This window comes from Lontra canadensis, unplaced genomic scaffold (assembly GCF_010015895.1).
Source record: "Lontra canadensis isolate GAN:19392208 unplaced genomic scaffold, GSC_riverotter_1.0 scaffold41, whole genome shotgun sequence".
Classification (NCBI taxonomy): Eukaryota; Metazoa; Chordata; class Mammalia; order Carnivora; family Mustelidae; genus Lontra; species Lontra canadensis.
Genome location: NW_022631035.1, coordinates 10,005,830 through 10,023,002, shown reverse-complemented (window position 1 = coordinate 10,023,002; position 17,173 = coordinate 10,005,830). Strand labels below are relative to the sequence as shown.

Here is a 17,173-nt window from a genome sequence, read left to right as displayed (position 1 = left end):
GACTCCCTTGCTATATCAGACTCTGAATAGTACCCCCTGCTTGGTTCTCATTTGGGTAATCTTTGTTTATTTCTACAATATTTATTATAATTTCCATATAGAAACCTTTCAATGGCAAGATGAGCTATACCCAGGTCTAGAAAACCATTTAGGGCCACTGGATATTGAGTATAGTGCCAACAATCAGAAAACCAGAAAAATGATTAGAATTGGTTCACGCTTGGATCAAGATTCCTTCAACCTAGCTCAGATCTGTGATGATCTGGCATTTGTATTATTCACTCTTACTTCTAAGTCATTACAGCAAAGGTCTCACTGCTTGTGAGTCTCTTGCATACAGTCTGGTTCATGTGGTTCTTTTCTCTGTGGAACGGGTCAGGTGTAATGGACACTTCCTGTGGTGGGATCAAATTGGCTCTCTGTCTTTGAGAAGGTCGATTTTTGCCTTGATTAGCTGAAAAGCATGTAATCTTTGATATTACAAGATTTCAATTCAAATCCTACCAATAAATTTCATTCATCATGTGACTTTGAGGAGAGTCTTTTACCATACTTAAGTCTCGGTTGGCTTATTTAAGACTTGCTAATGATTTTAGCACCTATATCCTATGGGTTGCACAAGAATTAAAACAGAATTTCTGTAAAACAGTTACCGAAATCCCAGTATGTAATATGTATTAATAAGTGATAGCCATTTTTATTCTATCATAATAGATGTTCATAGTTCCAATGAGCAATCTTCTTTATATCTTATGTGACAACATAGAACATTTCTTTTTTTTTAAAGAGTTATTTATTTATTTTAGAGAGAGAGAGAGAACACGAGTGCAAGGTGGGAGTGTGCCCTAGGGAGAGGGAGATGACTGGACTCCCCCACCCCAAGAGCAGGATGCCTGATGTGGGGCTCAATCCCAGGACCCTGAGATCATGACCTGAGCTGAAATCAAGAGTTGGACACTTAATTGAGCCACCCAGGGGCCTCAACACAGACTTTTTTTTTTTTTTAAAAGATTTTATTTATTTATTTGACAGACAGAGATCACAAGTAGGCAGAGAGAGAGGAAGGAAAGCAGGCTCCCTGCCAAGCAGAGAGCCCGATGCGGGGCTCGATCCCAGGAACCCAGGATCATGACCCGAGCTGAAGGCAGAGGCTTTAACCCACTGAGCCACCCAGGCGCCCCAACACAGACTATTTCAAGCCAAGATTTAGAAATTGCTGGTGACTTGCTCAGTTTTCCAATTGTGTTACATATCAGATAAGCGCTGTTAGAGACAATATATGCATGACCTCATATGGAGAGTGAAGGCAGTCGTCTTCATAATTCAGCTGATGTACACCTTCTGCTGCATTAAAAACCAAGCATCTCGGAGCTGGACTGACTTGGCGTGAGGCAATCAAGGATGTTTTGACCTTTTCCTTCTCAATGGCCTCTGCTGGTTAAGCTAGTGACAGCTAGTAAATTGGTTAAGATTTTTGGTTATCAACTTTGTTTCTTAGAATGTAGACAAAACTACATTTAAAATTGGTTAACTCTTGGGGCGCCTGGGTGACTCAGTGGGTTAAAACCTCTGGCTTCAGCTCAGGTCATGATCCCGGGGTCCTGGGATCAAGCCCCGCATCGGGCTCTCTGCTCAGCAGGGAGCCCCTTCTCTGCCTGCCTCTCTACCTAGTTGGGATCTCTCTCTGTGTGTCAAATAAATAAATAAAAATAAAATAAAATAAAATAAAATAGGTTAACTCTGGAGGTGCTGTAAGGCACACGGCACAGCTTGCCAAAGAAGGTAGCTCATTCTCTCTTCTCGTCTACATCCTATTACAGTCAAAGAAAACACCTGACACTGAAATGTTCATTTTACAGACATGACATAAGCACATTTAATTTCTGAATCAAACAAAGGAAAAACTCCTGGGCATTTTGTGTGTGTTTTTCTTAATATAATCACAGAATCAGAGTTAGCCATTTAATCCCAAACGAGACATGACCTCATGGGGTTTGGTCTTTGACTGAATTTCGGAGTTCCTCAGAAGGACCGCGTGGATTGCATTGCCTCGGTGTTCCTGTCTCCTCGCTGATGGGATTTGTTTGGGGTGGAGGTCGGGGGGTCTCCAGCCAACATTTTCAGAGCAAATACTTGTGGGAATTTTACTGTTTTTGTCACAAAAGCCACTTAGTAGTCAATCTGGAAATAAAGACTGGAATGACTTACCTTATTACAATTCTTCAATCATAAAGCTTTTGTTACGTATGGTGGGTTTCATTAGAAACTAGAGGAACGGGGGGTGACCGAGTGGTTCAGTCGTGAAGCATCTGCCTTTGGCTCAGGTCATCATGCCGGGGTCCTGGGATCAAGCCCTGCATCGGGCTCCCTGCTCAGCAGGAAGCCTTCTTCTCCCTCTCCCACCCCCGCTGCTTGTGTTTCCTCTCTCACAGTGTCTCTCTCTGTCAAATAAATAAATAAAATCTTAAAAAAAAAATAGGGAAGAAAGAAATTAGAGGCCAGGTCATTAGAAGGAAGTGGGATGACCTATTGGGGACATCTGGAACACTTTTTCACAGTACAGGTATGCTCGTAGATCCTTGATGCAATGTCAGTAAGGAAGGGACCCTTGGTGCAGCCCCATATCACCTATTTCTCAACTTCCCTACCGTGGCTTTTTCAAATGTTTTCCATTCTCCTTAAATCTCTTTATTCTGTCTCCTTGCCCCACGGTCTCTTTACCTAACCAGAGGATAAAGTCACAAACCTGTTGCAACCCAGCCTGGAGGCTTGATTCCAACTGTATATGCGTTCTTTCCTTGGGCTCATCCCTGACAGTTCCCCATCCCTCCACGAGGGATCTCCTCCTTTCCCTCTTTTTTCCCAATGGATTTCTGATCCTTGTAGATTCAGACTCCCAAGGATCTCTCCGATATGTTCCCTTTGCTGTAGTCCCCTGGGTTATGCAATACCTCTCTTCCTACCTCCCCTATCAGATGTCTGGCCAATCCATTCCCACCAGCACTGCCAGAATATCTTCTCTGAAATGCTAATCATTACTCCCTGGATCAGAAGCCTTTAATTCTTCCTTAGAACAAGCAACCTTCTTTAACCTGACTTACCGGGTACTGCTCACCACCCCAGCTCTGTTTTTCTCATACGTCTCGCCATCCTAGATCCCAGGATGGAGCCAAAGAAGCATTTTTATTTTTCCTGCGAATGCTTATTCAGCGCTAACACAGTTTGCCTCAAACAGTTGCATTCAGTATGAATAGAATAAGGGTGTAAATTACACCCTCGGGGAAATGGGACTCACGAGTCCCTACTGCAGAGCGGATTCACTGGAGAACAAAAACAAACATATCCATGGCTTTAAAGGAAGTAGGAGCCTATCCAAGAGTGAAAAGGGCTGAACAAGAAAACAAATTTATTCACTGTGGAATTTTTGGGGTTTTGTTTCATTTTGTTTGTTTGTTTGTTTGTTTGTTGTTGTTGTTTTGGATTTTTTTAGAGGTTGAGGAGTGGCAAAGGGAGAGAGAGAGAATGTTAAGCAGGCTCCAGGCCCGGCACAGAGCCCGATGTGGGGCTCGATCTCACGGCCCTGAGAGCATGACCCGAGCCAAAATCAAGAGTCAGATGCTTACCCGGTGAGGCGCCCCTCATTGTGGAATTTTAAGCTGAATATTTATAGTTTCTTTAATGCACGATAAGGACTTGATACATGCTTGCTGAATTATATGGAAACATTTAAAACTTTAAATCATGTTTTGCAGTATCCCTCCTGCAGTTATTTTTAATCCAGTTTTCCATTCCATTAAAAACACACACACAACTTAGTGGTACCTATACTTAAGCTTAGTGGTATATAATAATTGCTTAGTGGTATATATAATTTAATGAGAATGTACCCCTAATATATCAATTTGCAGTTGATTTTATTTCCAGTGGAGATACCAGTTTTTCTTTTCTGACCCAAATATTAGAGGCTAGAGGGTTTTTCTGTGATGTGGTATACTTCCCCCATTCATTGACAGTTTGATGTTGAATTTTGAGGGAATTGGACCTTTGAAGTAGAGTACCGTCAGAGGAGAACAACCAGAACATTGAGCAGATACAAAAGCCTAGCTTATCCTATAGCACTCTGGCTGAGCAGCTCCTACCAGCCCAGGAGACCCAGGAACCTCTTATCAACCTCACCTTCTGAGACATCACATTGGTCACTTGAAATCAACCACGGTTAAAGCATTTACACTACAGAAGTTGGTAAACTCTATCGGGCAGTCCTTTGTTTTCCTCAGAGAGCCCTATTAAAATTTGCCAGCCCATCGTTGCTTATAAATAAATTGACTAAATATCTCTGCAGTCCTGGTTGACCCCTGTTGTATTAGTGACTCGTCATTTTAGCGTTTGTCCCCACCTTTTACGCTTTCAGAAGTGACAAATTAAATACACACCCTGCGGGCCAGAAATAGTTGGAGGTTTTGGAGATTTTTCACTGGAAAAAGTGAAGACTGAGGTAGGAAGAAACAAATGGAAGATTTCTATCTGACGTTGTCTGAAGAACTTGCCGTCGGAAGTAGTGCAAGACTTGTTTTTCAGAGGCACAACAGGAGAACAGGAAAGCCTTGTGAAAGCTAAGGGGAGACATTTTATCTGAGTTTAAGGAAGGACTTCCTCATTGGTGGCTTTGACTCATCTTAAAACAGGAACAGAACACATGAGGGCTCAGTGAGCTCCTTGTCAATGACAATACTCAGGGTCAGCTCCAGGGGATCTGGTAGAAAAACTCAAGAAATGATCTCTTGTTGCGTTAATGCCCTCTTGAGGATTCATATTTTGAGTTGAATCCTCCTCTGACGGCACTTGACTCAGACATTTTGGCAATTCCCAAGGGGGTCTTTGCTTGGTAACGTGTGTTTTGTAATTGGTACAACAACCAGCTGGGAAAATAATTCCTTCGAATTAAAAAAAAAAAAAAAATTAACCCAAACCAGAAAGCTTATGAAACCTCATGTTCAGCTGGAAAATTAAATAATTATCACTAATTTGAGAGGAAATACATGCTCACCGTCTTACACAGATTTATTTCTGATTCCAAAACTCTACTAGGATACTCTACTTCAGCACAGTGTGACCAAAGAGAAGAACATAAGTCAATGAGTTTCAAATAATTTTAGTATCAGAAATAGTGGGAGAGCCTGCCATAAGCAGTGGGAGAGGAACACACCGGTGAGTAGCAGGGACTTCGAGCACTTTCTCTGTACCCTATAGTAGCCAGGGTTAGGATAACAGGAAGCCCTTAGGCCAGCAAAAATAGCACCTGTGAAGGTTGTTCGGGTCTCTCTGAAGGCATGGTTTCAGTAGGGGCTGAGGTTATAGGAAACTACCCAAAATTGTCCACTGGGTACGGAAAACCAGGTTAAAATAAACAATTCTGCCCCTTACCCACTCTATTGTACTTACTATACTGTACCACATAGAAGTCAGACTGTTTTTTCCCTATCTCAGATGATGACTTCCCTGAATTAGTCAGGTAGATTATCATATGGGTTATCATAAGAATCGTTTGTGGGGGTTTTCTCCTAGACCAATGCCTTTCATTTACACACCTCTAAGCTTACCACAAATGATTCTGCCCATCCCTTCAGCGATGCAGTTTCCTCCAATGCTTTCCATATTTTGTTTGACTTCTCGCCAACGAGAAACCTGTACTCTGATCTACCAAACCACATGAGTCTCTCTTCACGGTCTACCAATTGGACTGCTATGTAACAGCACAGAGATGGCAAATATTACTGCCTGATATTTCTTAAGTGGCTCACCAATACTCATTCGTTTATACCTGCTGAGAGCTACGTGAAAGATGTTTCCATTATCTTTTATAGATGAGAGCACTGAGGGACAGAGTGCCTAATAAAGTAGCTAGAGATATCTTCTAATCAACAGGGTTATAAATCTCAGCTCTTAGGATGTCATCTCTTCCTGTAAAGATAAGAACTAAGTCAACCTTAATATGATTCTCTGAAACCCAAGGTTGGCAGTCATCCCTCCATGGAAATATGTTTTATCCCTACCCATTCTTCTGAAGCCCACCTTTCTTCTTATGAACCTACATATACACAGGTTCTGTGAAAGTTGATGTTCAAAACACTATATCCTTTTACATACATTTTATCCTTTTACACATCTCCTTAAGGAATTCACATTTGTTATATTTTATGATAGAAATTACATTCCCAATTTTTGAGTCCATTATTCTACTACGGATTCCATTAATGAGGAACAAAACTTGTCTACTGAGTTCTTTGAATCTAGAACAGTGATACTCAACCTGGAGGTGAGGTAATTTTTCCCCCCAAGGGACATCTGACAATGGACACATTTTTGACTGTTACATCAGGGGTTGGAGTCATATTGGCATGTAGTGGACAAAATTTAGGGATGTTGCCAAATACCCTGTAGGCACAGAACATCCTCCCACAACGAAGAATTATCTGGCTCAAATGTGAAGACTGCGAAACCCAGGTCTAGGGTATTCTGTACATTTAAAATGATTCTGTTGAGGACATTTTATGCACCTCCTCAGTAGTACTATACAAGTTATAAAAACTATGTGCATATAAAATTAAATCTATCAGTATTAATATATCAGTCTGTCAGATTAAGTAGGCTCAATTTATATGTCTTATATTTTATTCCCTCAGAAGGCTGAATGGTTTATAAAGGACACAGATTCATAATTTAGTCTTAAATGTGACTCTTACAGAAAACGGTTATAATAGCAATGAATTCCATTCATTTTTTAAAGTTTTTATTTAAATTCCAGTTAGTTAACGTACAGTCCAGTATTAGCTTCAGGGGGACAATATAGTGGTTGAACACGTGCCTAGAACACCTGTGCTCATCCCAGCCAGTCCCCTCCTTCATCTCCATCATCTATTTCCCCCATCCCCCCCACCCCTGGTAACTACCGGTCTGTTCTCACATTTAAGAGTCTGTTTCTTGGTTTCCCTCTCTCTTTCTTTTTCTATCCCCTTTGTTCATGGTTTTGTTTCTTAAATTCCACATTCGAGTAGAATTTATGGTATTTCTCTTTCTCTGGCTGACTTATTTTGCTTAGCATTATACTCTCCAGCTCCAACCACGTCATTACAAATGGAAAAGCTTTGTTCTTTTTTATGGCTGAGTAATATTCCATGGTGTATATATGCCATTTCTTAGAAGAACATTTAATTTCTTAAGATTTTATTTATTTATTTGACAGAGAGAGAGTGAGCGCACAAGCAGGGGGATGGGCAGGCAGAGGGAGAAGCAGGCTCCCTGCTGATCCAGGAGCCCAATGAAGGGCTCCATTCCAGGACCCTGGGATTATGACTCAAGCCAAAGGCAGACAATTAACTGACTGAGCCACCCAGGTGTCCCCGTTCAAATTTTTTTAAGAAACAAGTGTTAAGCATAAACTATATATCAAGTAATGTTCTAGGTGAGTGAATAGTTGAGGATGTAGCTGTGATTAAGTTGTAGATCAATGTTAGGTTATTAATGTGGGTTTTATATTTCCTGTAGATTATATCATGTTCCACAATTATAAAAACAGTTTTATTTCAGTTGAAATTAAGTGAAGTATTTTACATAATGTAGGAGAGAAATAGGAGAGAAATATATTGAGAGAAAAGAGTTGATTATTCACTTTTCACCCAGTTAGTTGAAACTGGCATTTAGTAATACATCATGCACAGAGCAGACCTAGTTGTAAATCCAATAATAGTATTCTATTCTCTCCCTATGATTTTGTAATGAAACCATGATGTCAAACAAGACACCTTCTTCAAATCTTCTGAAAGTACTTATTTGTAATGGAAACAACACACAGAACTAATTGTAGGACATGTACCTTATTTAAAAAATCAATAAGTTGGCGACATCTTAAGTGACAAATTATAACATCTCCCATATTAAAATAAAAGAAAGCAGAACTCTTTCTCTGAAAAATAAATCCTTGCTGCTCCCTCTATCCCTTCCCATCCTTCAAGCATTTTCCTACTCCATTTTACAGCAGGGATCCCTACAAATGGGATACATATAGTTTCCACTCCTTCCCAGCCTGTTCCTACCTGTTCCTGGTCTCATCAAGCATCTGACTCCAGGACGCTATTGAGACATCTTTCATCAGTCACCAGTGATATCATGTTGCCACAACCAGTGGTCGACTCTTCCTTCTCTTCCTGACCCATCATTAATCTGTGACACAGATAACTCCCTTTTCCTTATCATACTTCCTTCACTTCATACCCCATCTGGAGGTTTTCTTTTAACTTCAAACAGTTCACCTTCTTGGTCCTCTTTGTAGGATCTTCCTCATCTTCCCAAGCCCAGCTTGGGTTGCCCAAGAGCTTGATCACTGGCATCTCTTTCTTTTATAACTATTCTCACTGCCTGTCTGGTCTCACCTATGTTCATGGTTTTATGAATAAATACATACTATATATGTACTGACAACGTCTACTTCTAGACCTCTTCCCTCAATTCCAGAGTATTATTTTGTCTACCTGACATTTTCATTGGGTTGCCAGAGAGAATATCCAGTTACCACAAGAATACCTCAACTTCTAAATCCCTTCTCTCCCAGTTCCATTATCTCAGTAAATGGCACCAGTATTTGCTTAATTACTTATATATGTCCACACTTTTATGACCAGTTCATTCCAAATTTTAAGACTTCTCGATAGATAAAAATGGGCATTGAGTAAGAAATGTGTTCCCTTCCTGATCCCAGACTTAGAAGAAGCAAGCAAACAAGCCAGAAAACAAAACAAGTTTCTTAGAAAAAGATTTAAGCTCTAGCTTTGGAACCACTACTGAGGTTGTCAGTGGTCATCTAGGGGCACACATTTTCCGGGAACCCAAAAGAAATGATGTTGGGCAAGATGCTGTTTGCCTTAGGTATAGGATTACCTAGAGAGGGTGTGTGTTTGCACAGAAAAATCTTTACGGCTATAATAGAGCACCTACAGCTAAGAAGAACACACTTGGAAGAAGTTGTACGAGTCTGGGAGGTGTGAGTAAGAGAAAATCCAGCCTTCTGGAACAGTAAGAAGTTTAGGGGGCCATTTGTGGCCACTTTGCGATTTGGGGAGATCCTTGTTGTTGAATAAGCTCACAATGGTCTGATCACAAGACAAAGATGTAGATGGGCAGGGAGGAAGGCTATTCCTTCTCGATGCTTGTTTTCTGTAAGCCGCCATTGGCAAGACTGTCTACTACGTGTAGGCATGGGAACCAGTTAAAAAAAGTGTTGATTCACTAGAGTGAAGCTGAGAACTCACTGGCCTTTGTGTGTGGTGAATGTGTCCGGAAAAGCAAAGAAGGACAAGATTCTCCTGTGGGGTTTCTCATCTCCATGGTGGTAGGTGCTGACAGCTTCAGAGGGAGCAGGAAGGAGAAAAGAGAAAGGAGCCTGGGATGCGTAGTTGCAGTGCTCTGAGGAGATGAAAAGGACACCGGGTTTGGGTCTGAACTTCATTATCTGGAGCTAAGGTAAGACCATTTAGCGGGTTACAGAATGATCCAAGCCTCAATGAATTGCTTGTCTGGTCTTGAGCTCGTTCTTGCTTGCATGTATGCCTGCTATAGGCACCTGAAGGGTGCTTCCTTTGGCTCTTTAATGCCGTACCATCTATGGGTGGGAATAGTCTTTCTTTCTCTCATATAATCTCTGGGGAGAGCTGAACCAAACAGATTAAGAATGTGAGTGCCATTTATAGATCAGTGAAGGGAAGTAACATTCGGAGAACGAGAGAGACTGAAAGCATGATGACTTAGCCAGCTGAACATTACTTATTGCCGGGGGTTGGGTGAGGGGGGCGACATGGAAAAGGATGAGTCTTTAACCTCCGGTGGAAACAATCATTCATAAAACCCTCTTTTTTGAAGGTTTCTGTCACCCTTCCACTGTTCCAAAGTGACAACAAAGTGGCATCGAGAATTTGAAAGGCCGTGTTAAAACATGCTGTCTTTGATTTGTAATTCATTGCGTCCTTACTGCTAAAAATAGAGACGGAAATACTGGAAAGTCGTACTAGGGGAAAAAAAAAAGCTGCTAAAAGTTAACTCCAGTACATGATAAGCTTCTCAAGCTGTAAAGTCTGATGAGGTACAAAACCCCTGAGCCTTCTAACTTTTTAAGGTTTTCTTCGACTCCTTGTTGTCTTTTGATTTGCAGTCTGTACTGTCACTATTCAGTAAAGAGCATCTGTTCCATTCCGTGCCGTTAGCATCCCATTTGGCCGGGGAAGGAGCAGAGGCTGAGATAATACAGGTCATCTACCTGGAAATTCCAGGATGGCAGAGGTGCATGGCCATGGCACATAAACATGCCTTATTGATGAAACTCCTGAAGCTTTTTTTAAAAAAGCCCCTTCCCCTGCTCTTTCTTTGATTTTAATGAGCCTTGACATAATGCTGAGAGTTTAGGAGCTAGGGATAATATCCCCAGAGGTTCTGAAAGCCCATGATCCTGCAGGTAGAGCCCAAATTGGCTGCTTATCAGAAGCACGACCTTCCCGAGTTACCTAGCTTCTCTCTGCCTCCTTTTCAGACGCCTGTAATAAGGTCTGTCTCTGAGATATCACTGAATCTCATTTGATAGGGTATCTGGCACCCCATGAGCACAAGCTGCGTGGAGACAATGGTTACTGGCTCCGTGTTAGAGAGGAGGGAAACTGATGTGGACGTAATAGTGGATTACAAGCTAAGCTCACAGTAATATCTCAAATGACTTCACTCCAAGGAGCATATCCTCCGGTTTTCAGGCTTGAGAGAAGTCTGGCCGATTGCAATTTTGTCATAAGGAAGGTAGGCTCCTGTTGCATTGTCAAAGGTATACCAGCCTCCACCTGCTTCTGACTTGGTTTTCTGACCAGCAGTATTGAACATTCAGACATCCGCCTTCTAGCCCTGGGCCTCACCTCTTTGATGAGCTGAGTTTCTGCAGCCCAGCGATGCGGGGCGGGTCAGTTAAGATATGTTGGGCCGGCACGGTGGGTGATGAAAGTCAATGAGAGAGTGAGGGCGATGTACTTTTGTGTAGACCTAGTTTAATGAAGGCAAATCAGTCACTTCACATTCTGATCTCTTGCAATCAAAACTTCTGTCTCTCTCATGGTCACAGGAGCTGCTTCAAATCAGCTGAGGCAAAATTCCTAGTTTGTCCAAGTGCTAAGCTCCTGACATTATAGGACACCTACTCGTTGGCAATGCTATCTGATTTAATTCTCTGAATTACCCTTTTTAAAAGGAGGGGATCAAAGATGGAAAATAACTACTCTGAATTCAGCTAGGTACGTGGTAGAGATGAGATGCAAAGAGAAATCAGTCTGACTCCAGTAGTCAAATCTAACAGATTAAGGCAAAGGTACTACTTTGTTTCCATTAAATAAATAATGTATCTGGAATGATAGGTTGTGATAGGAACCTGGGTAAGGCCTTTCTGAGACCAGACCATCAGAACCTGAATTTGGTTCACCTCTAAGAGACGGTCTGCCCAACCTCACAGTAGGACTCAGGGTCATCTTGGAACACAAGAGTGAGCTGATCCAGAGGCATCTCCTGCCCTTGGAAACTTCCCTGTCAACCATTACCCTGGGTTTCTCTAATTTTTTTGCTCTTTAAGAAAAATCCCATGATCTAGGCTGAGGGTGTGTGTGTGTGTGTGTGTGTGTGTGTGTTTGTTTTTAGTTTAGGGCATGCACAGAAATACAAAATGAAAATAAAAACAGAAGCGAAAATTAAAAAAAAAGTGAAATAAAAAAATCTCAGTATGATCTTTCCTATTTCTATGACAATATGGCTTATAATTTTTAAAAAAATCAGACGACTCAAGTGTGTTTACTTTAATGAGACAATGAGGTCTTTCAGACACTTTATTTTTAATCCTCTTGGCCCGTCTTTCACCACAATTCACCTTATAGATTTGGAGTAGATGCTATTTACTAGTTAATGAAACACCACACAAAAATCCTTAAATCTTTGAGCAAGGGACCTTCAGAGTTACATAGTTGAAACCTCCTAACAAGTCCAGGAAATGTCTGTCTATCCTTTAAGCTGATCATCCAAATTCTGAGTAGAGAGTTCTAATATTTTTTTAAAGATTTTATTTATTTATTTGGCAGAGAGAGAGATCACAAATAAGCAGAGAGGCAGGCAGAGAGAGAGGGTGAAACAGGTTCCCTGCTGAGCAGAGAGCCCATATGCGGGGCTCGATCCCAGGACCCTGAGATCATGACCTGAGCCGAAGGTAGAGGCTTAACCCACTGAGCCACCCAGGTGCCCTGAGAGTCCTAATCTTCATTCAATTATTAGAGATACTAACAATAAAAATATTCTTCTCGATGCAGATATTAAATTTGCTTCCGTTTCCATCCCACACCCAGACCCCCACCCCACCTTCTGTGGCATCACACAGCAAATACCTTTCTCTCCTGATGAATAGAGATGTCCCATCTCTGAAATTCAAGCCTATGAGCTTCTTGGAGCAGAGGCATGTGATGACCTCAGTACAATTAGTTCACAGTACAGGAATATAGTTGGTACTCAGCAAAGGTTTTGAACACATGACTCTATATTTTCTTTGATGTTTTCTTCTTCCTCACTTCCTGCTATGCTCCACGTCTTACCTTGATAGTGACTTCTAAAGAGGAAGATATCCAGAGTTGAACATCACATTTCAGGTATGAATTGTCTCCAGTGGAAGAAACTTTGATGACTTTCACAAGAAATTCTGTGTGGATGAAAATATTTTCGTTGCATCTTTGTCTTGATTTTCTGGAAGAGATATGTTTTTAAGCTCACTTAATCTTTCTTACTGCTCACCTCTGCTGACCTTCTGGGCTTGAAACAGATCAGCTTTGAAAGAAATCATTTGCCTATATTTCCCTGCTGTGAATTACTTTGATCTCTAGAGCTAAGGGCATTGACCCTACATGAGGGTCCCTCTGCTCCGGGTTTTGAGATGGGTCAATCCATAGAGCACCTAAGGGGTTCTGGAACACACCTTACAGGACTTACCCAGTATCTCTTACAGTTAGCTCTGCCCTGAACTTGTTTCCAGTCGTAGTGACTGAATTTCCTTTTTTTCCCCTGAGATTAGGTCCAGAGATCCACTTTCATCCTGATTCTGTTTCTAATAGCTCCTCTTCTCAATAAGGTTTCAAACTTGAGTAGTAGAATGTAATGAATCTCTTGTAGTCTTTTTTTCCCCAACATTTATTCTCTGAGTGACCCTGAATGGAGCTACTGAACTAGTTCAGCTTTAACTCTGCATCCTTAACATTGGGTTGATGCTGATAACTTGTTGTCAGAATTTGGGGAAAAATAAAAACAGATACATGGACATAGAGTGTCTGGCACTTAAGATGTCTTTCTTTTCAGGCTGAGGGTTGTATCTGACCCTCATCCTTTCTCAGTCTGGAGCCCAGATCCTGAACCCCAGCTCCCCACCTAGAGCCCAGTGACTTTGGGCATTCCCTCTTTAATGTGTCATGCTTGCCTGCTGGAGTCTGTACCTGCTACCTTGTCTCACTTCTCTTAAATTCCCCACCTCTGTGTGTTCCCTTCCTTATTGTCCCTTGGCCCCTCCATGGGTGGCTGTTAAGTGATTAACTGTAATTCTTTTCTCTCTTTACTCTCCTCCAGCCCATTAGCTGTAATTCTTTTCTCTCCTTACTCTCCTCCAGCAGCTCAGCTAAAGCTGTGTCCTTCTGCAGTTGCGTACCTGGGCTTGCCTCCAAGCACAGCCTGTGCCCCACTCCAGTGGAAATCCTAAGTCCTTAGCTTTGACCTTAATAGTCTGGCCGTCGTATTACCTAGATCTGCATATATCTGATTTGATACTTGGAAGGGTCCTGCCATCTTCTCCCTAAGTTAGTGCTCACAGCCATTCAAGGTGACCCTTGTAGCCTCCTAGACCCACATACTGAGAGCAAGAAGCTATGGCTGCTGTACTCTACCACCAGCTGCTTGGTCAACCTTGGCCAATACCCTCAAGACAGAAGACTCAGGATATGCTATCATTCACCTACAATGTTATAAGATACCTCTCCATAGTGGAAGGTGCTACTTCTACCTAAACTCTCTGGCCTATAATGGGCAATACATTCTTCTCACAGGCCCTCAAGACAGGAGGTTCAGTGCATAGCATGGGACCACAAGGGAAAGATGCCAGGGTGGTCAGAAGATAGAAGACAGGAGCAAGGGGAGTGTCGAAGCCATGACCTTTATAGGGATTTGTGTGGGAAAAGCAAGGCAGTACAGGACGCATAGGTTAGGCTCTGTTAGTGTAAATAATTTTGGTGGGCTTGGGGCTATGGGAGTTTGACCTTAGCAGCTTGATACTTGGCTGTGGGATGACGAAGACAGAAGAATATTGCCTCCTTGAATGGACGGGTCAGATGGAGGAGATAGGGCTCTGCATCAGTTGGTTTTTATAATCAGAAGCATGTTCCAGGCTGGGTCTTTTGTTAGCTCAAAGAATTCCCTAGCCCTGGAGGGGAAGTGTCTCCCCAGCCAGCCAGAATGTTGTGTTGTTTTGGTTTGGTTTGGTTTTCTTTTTAAGATAAGATATCAAAAATACACAGACAATGTAAAAATATTTACAATACATAGATATTCTTTCATCTCTGATTTGACCTGACAAATAGACTGTCCTCAGTCATTGGTTAGGGCATGAATGTCTCTTTAATTTACTGTTGCCTGTCTGCCACTGACAAAAAGCCCCTTTTGTTTTGGGTCCCTCTTCCCTACACCCACCCTCCCATATCTAATAATCACCATTATTATATGAGAAGGCAGATCTCTGATCAGAGTTTGAAAGTGTCCTTGAGGAGAGTAAGCCCGAGTCCTGTCTTCCCCAGTGGAAATGGCCTTTTCCTTCTTAGAGGGATTCGTAAACAATCAAGAGCGTGTGTGGAGGGGAGGTAGGAGAACTGATTTTCTAACTCACAGATCAGGAATCAGACTGACACCCACACACCCTCCTCTCCAGGGCTGAGACTTTATGATTAGGACGGATCCCTCCATAAGAGCCAAGCTACTGGCTGCACAAGGAATTCATACCGAACTAATCTGTGTTCTCTGGATCCAAGCAGTAGGAAGCGTTATCCTTGCTGCTTTCCTCAGGATGCTCTGTGACATCATCCACACTGGATTGTTTTTCCCTTTGTGTTCAAACACTGGCTTCATTCCAAAGGGCGTCCAAAGCCAACAAGCCCACCCACGGATGGTGTAATCTCACAATTGGAAACATTCCTCTCCATGAAAAGGCAGCGCCCAATAAGCTCTCATTGACAGCATTCCCCAACAACCCCCCACTCCAGCTCTGAATTTCCTTTGGTTTCTTTCCTTGCTGACACTTCTTAATGGTTCGATGAGGTAGGATTATCTTGGTATCCTGGAGTGCACATCAAGGGCTGATCTTATCTGTAGAATGGGTACATACATCTCAGGAAAGCTTAAAAACAACCACAGATGCTGAAATGTTTCCCTACAACCCTGGTGTTTGGACCTTCAGGAATAGTACACAATCTCCCCAATTCTAGAAGATCTGGTTTGAGCCTTATAGACAAAAAACATGCACATCCAAGAGCATGACATTCACCTTTATGCACCACTTATAACCTGGTTATGGAGCCCTGGGCTGAAGCCTACTTGTTTAGTCAACAACCTCATTACTCTAAGCCTTAGTTTGTTAATTTGCAAAACAAAGGATATAATAAAACTTGCTTTTTGAGATGGTTGTTAGGATGAACGGAGGATGACACATCTTTGAGACTCTTAAAGAAAAGATCCAGCTGGACTGAAGGGAAGATGTCATTAAAAGTAGAGGTGGAAAGAACACAGAGAAACCTTGATTAGCATCACAAATTGCCTATTGGCTGGACCTTCAAGGTGGCACCACACTGAGCTCCTTAGTGGTACTCTTTGACTTCCTGGCCATCACTGTTTTGATAGCTGAGATTTTTATTAGTGTTGGTCTACTGAACTGACAGTAAAATCTCCTTGGGGAAAAGGATGAGGGAAATATGCTTACACACGGGCAAGACCACAAATCCCAATGTGTTGTTTCCATACGAAGAGTTTTCTTTGATTCAGATGACCAGGATAGAGGACATGAAGGGCACTGCTGGGAAGAGCAAGTGGAGATCAGTATTGCTTGATAGCACAGGCATAGATCTTGTGTTGCCAAGGCAAGCCTGGGTCCAAGAACCCAAGACCCAAGGGGAAGTTCTGCGTTGGTGGTGCTGGAGAGGAAGGGGTGGGGCCTTTGGTTTTCACGAGATTTTAGTGCCATTTACCCAACTATGAGTGACTAACAGGACAAATACTCCCTCAGCCTATTATGTTTCCTTTCTTAAATGTTTGTGGATATGGAAGCTGGCATGAGCCTATTCACAAGTTGTTGAAAATCTGCCTTTGAGGATTGGTTTATAATTTTTTTTTCAATGAGGGCATCCAATCTGTCTCTCTATAAAGTTACATGAAATTTGGAAGTTCAAATGTCAATGATGTTTACATTTCTCAGTTAAAACCCAGTATTTCTTCCTCTGCTCCTAAACTCTATGAATGGAAAAAGCTATTTTAGTTCATAGCATATTCTTTCCATTAAGATTTTAAATTTCTGCAGTACTGCCAAGGCTCATCTGTTGAATGAGTTTTTTGTAAATGTTATCTACCAGACACGGGTGCAAAGTGGCATTTTTATGAAGTTGAAGCAAAAGGTAATTATATTACCAGAGAAAGCATTCATTTCCACCCCTCCTCCAATCAGTCTCAAATAAAAGGAGACCATGTTGGCTACAATTAAAATTACGTGAATAATTTTTGATAAAATCAGTAGCTAAAAATTGTTGAATTTTCAAAACACATTGGAAACCTTCTTACATATAGCTATGCTGTGTACATTCTTGGCAAAGAATGAATTTGGATTTGGATGTGGGAAATCTATTTGTTCAAGCCAAGCACCACTTAAATTTCCATAGGCAGATTATCTGCTGGATGAATTAGCCCAAGAAATTAAAGATAAAAATTCCTAAACTGCCTTTTGCTCAGCTGCCCAGAATGTTCCCCTTGATTACATCCTGCCTGTCTGATAGCTTGAATTCAGGGAACAGAAAAATCATTTTAATAGCCTGCAAAGTAC

At 41.8% G+C, this 17,173-nt stretch overlaps 1 protein-coding gene across 5 annotated transcripts in view; it reads left to right on the top strand.

Moving 5' to 3' along the window:
- KCNJ16 (potassium inwardly rectifying channel subfamily J member 16) overlaps positions 1 to 17,173 on the top strand; it is a 44,595-nt gene that overhangs the window by 12,011 nt on the left and 15,411 nt on the right. For 3 of the 5 annotated variants that reach the window (XM_032870742.1, XM_032870743.1, XM_032870740.1), the window contains exon 1: positions 9,304 to 9,516. The exons of the other annotated variants lie outside the window; for them this stretch is intronic. The gene's annotated coding sequence lies outside the window, so the exon portion shown is untranslated. Of the gene's footprint in view, positions 1 to 9,303; positions 9,517 to 17,173 lie in introns of those variants that run through there. 5 annotated transcript variants of the gene reach the window in all.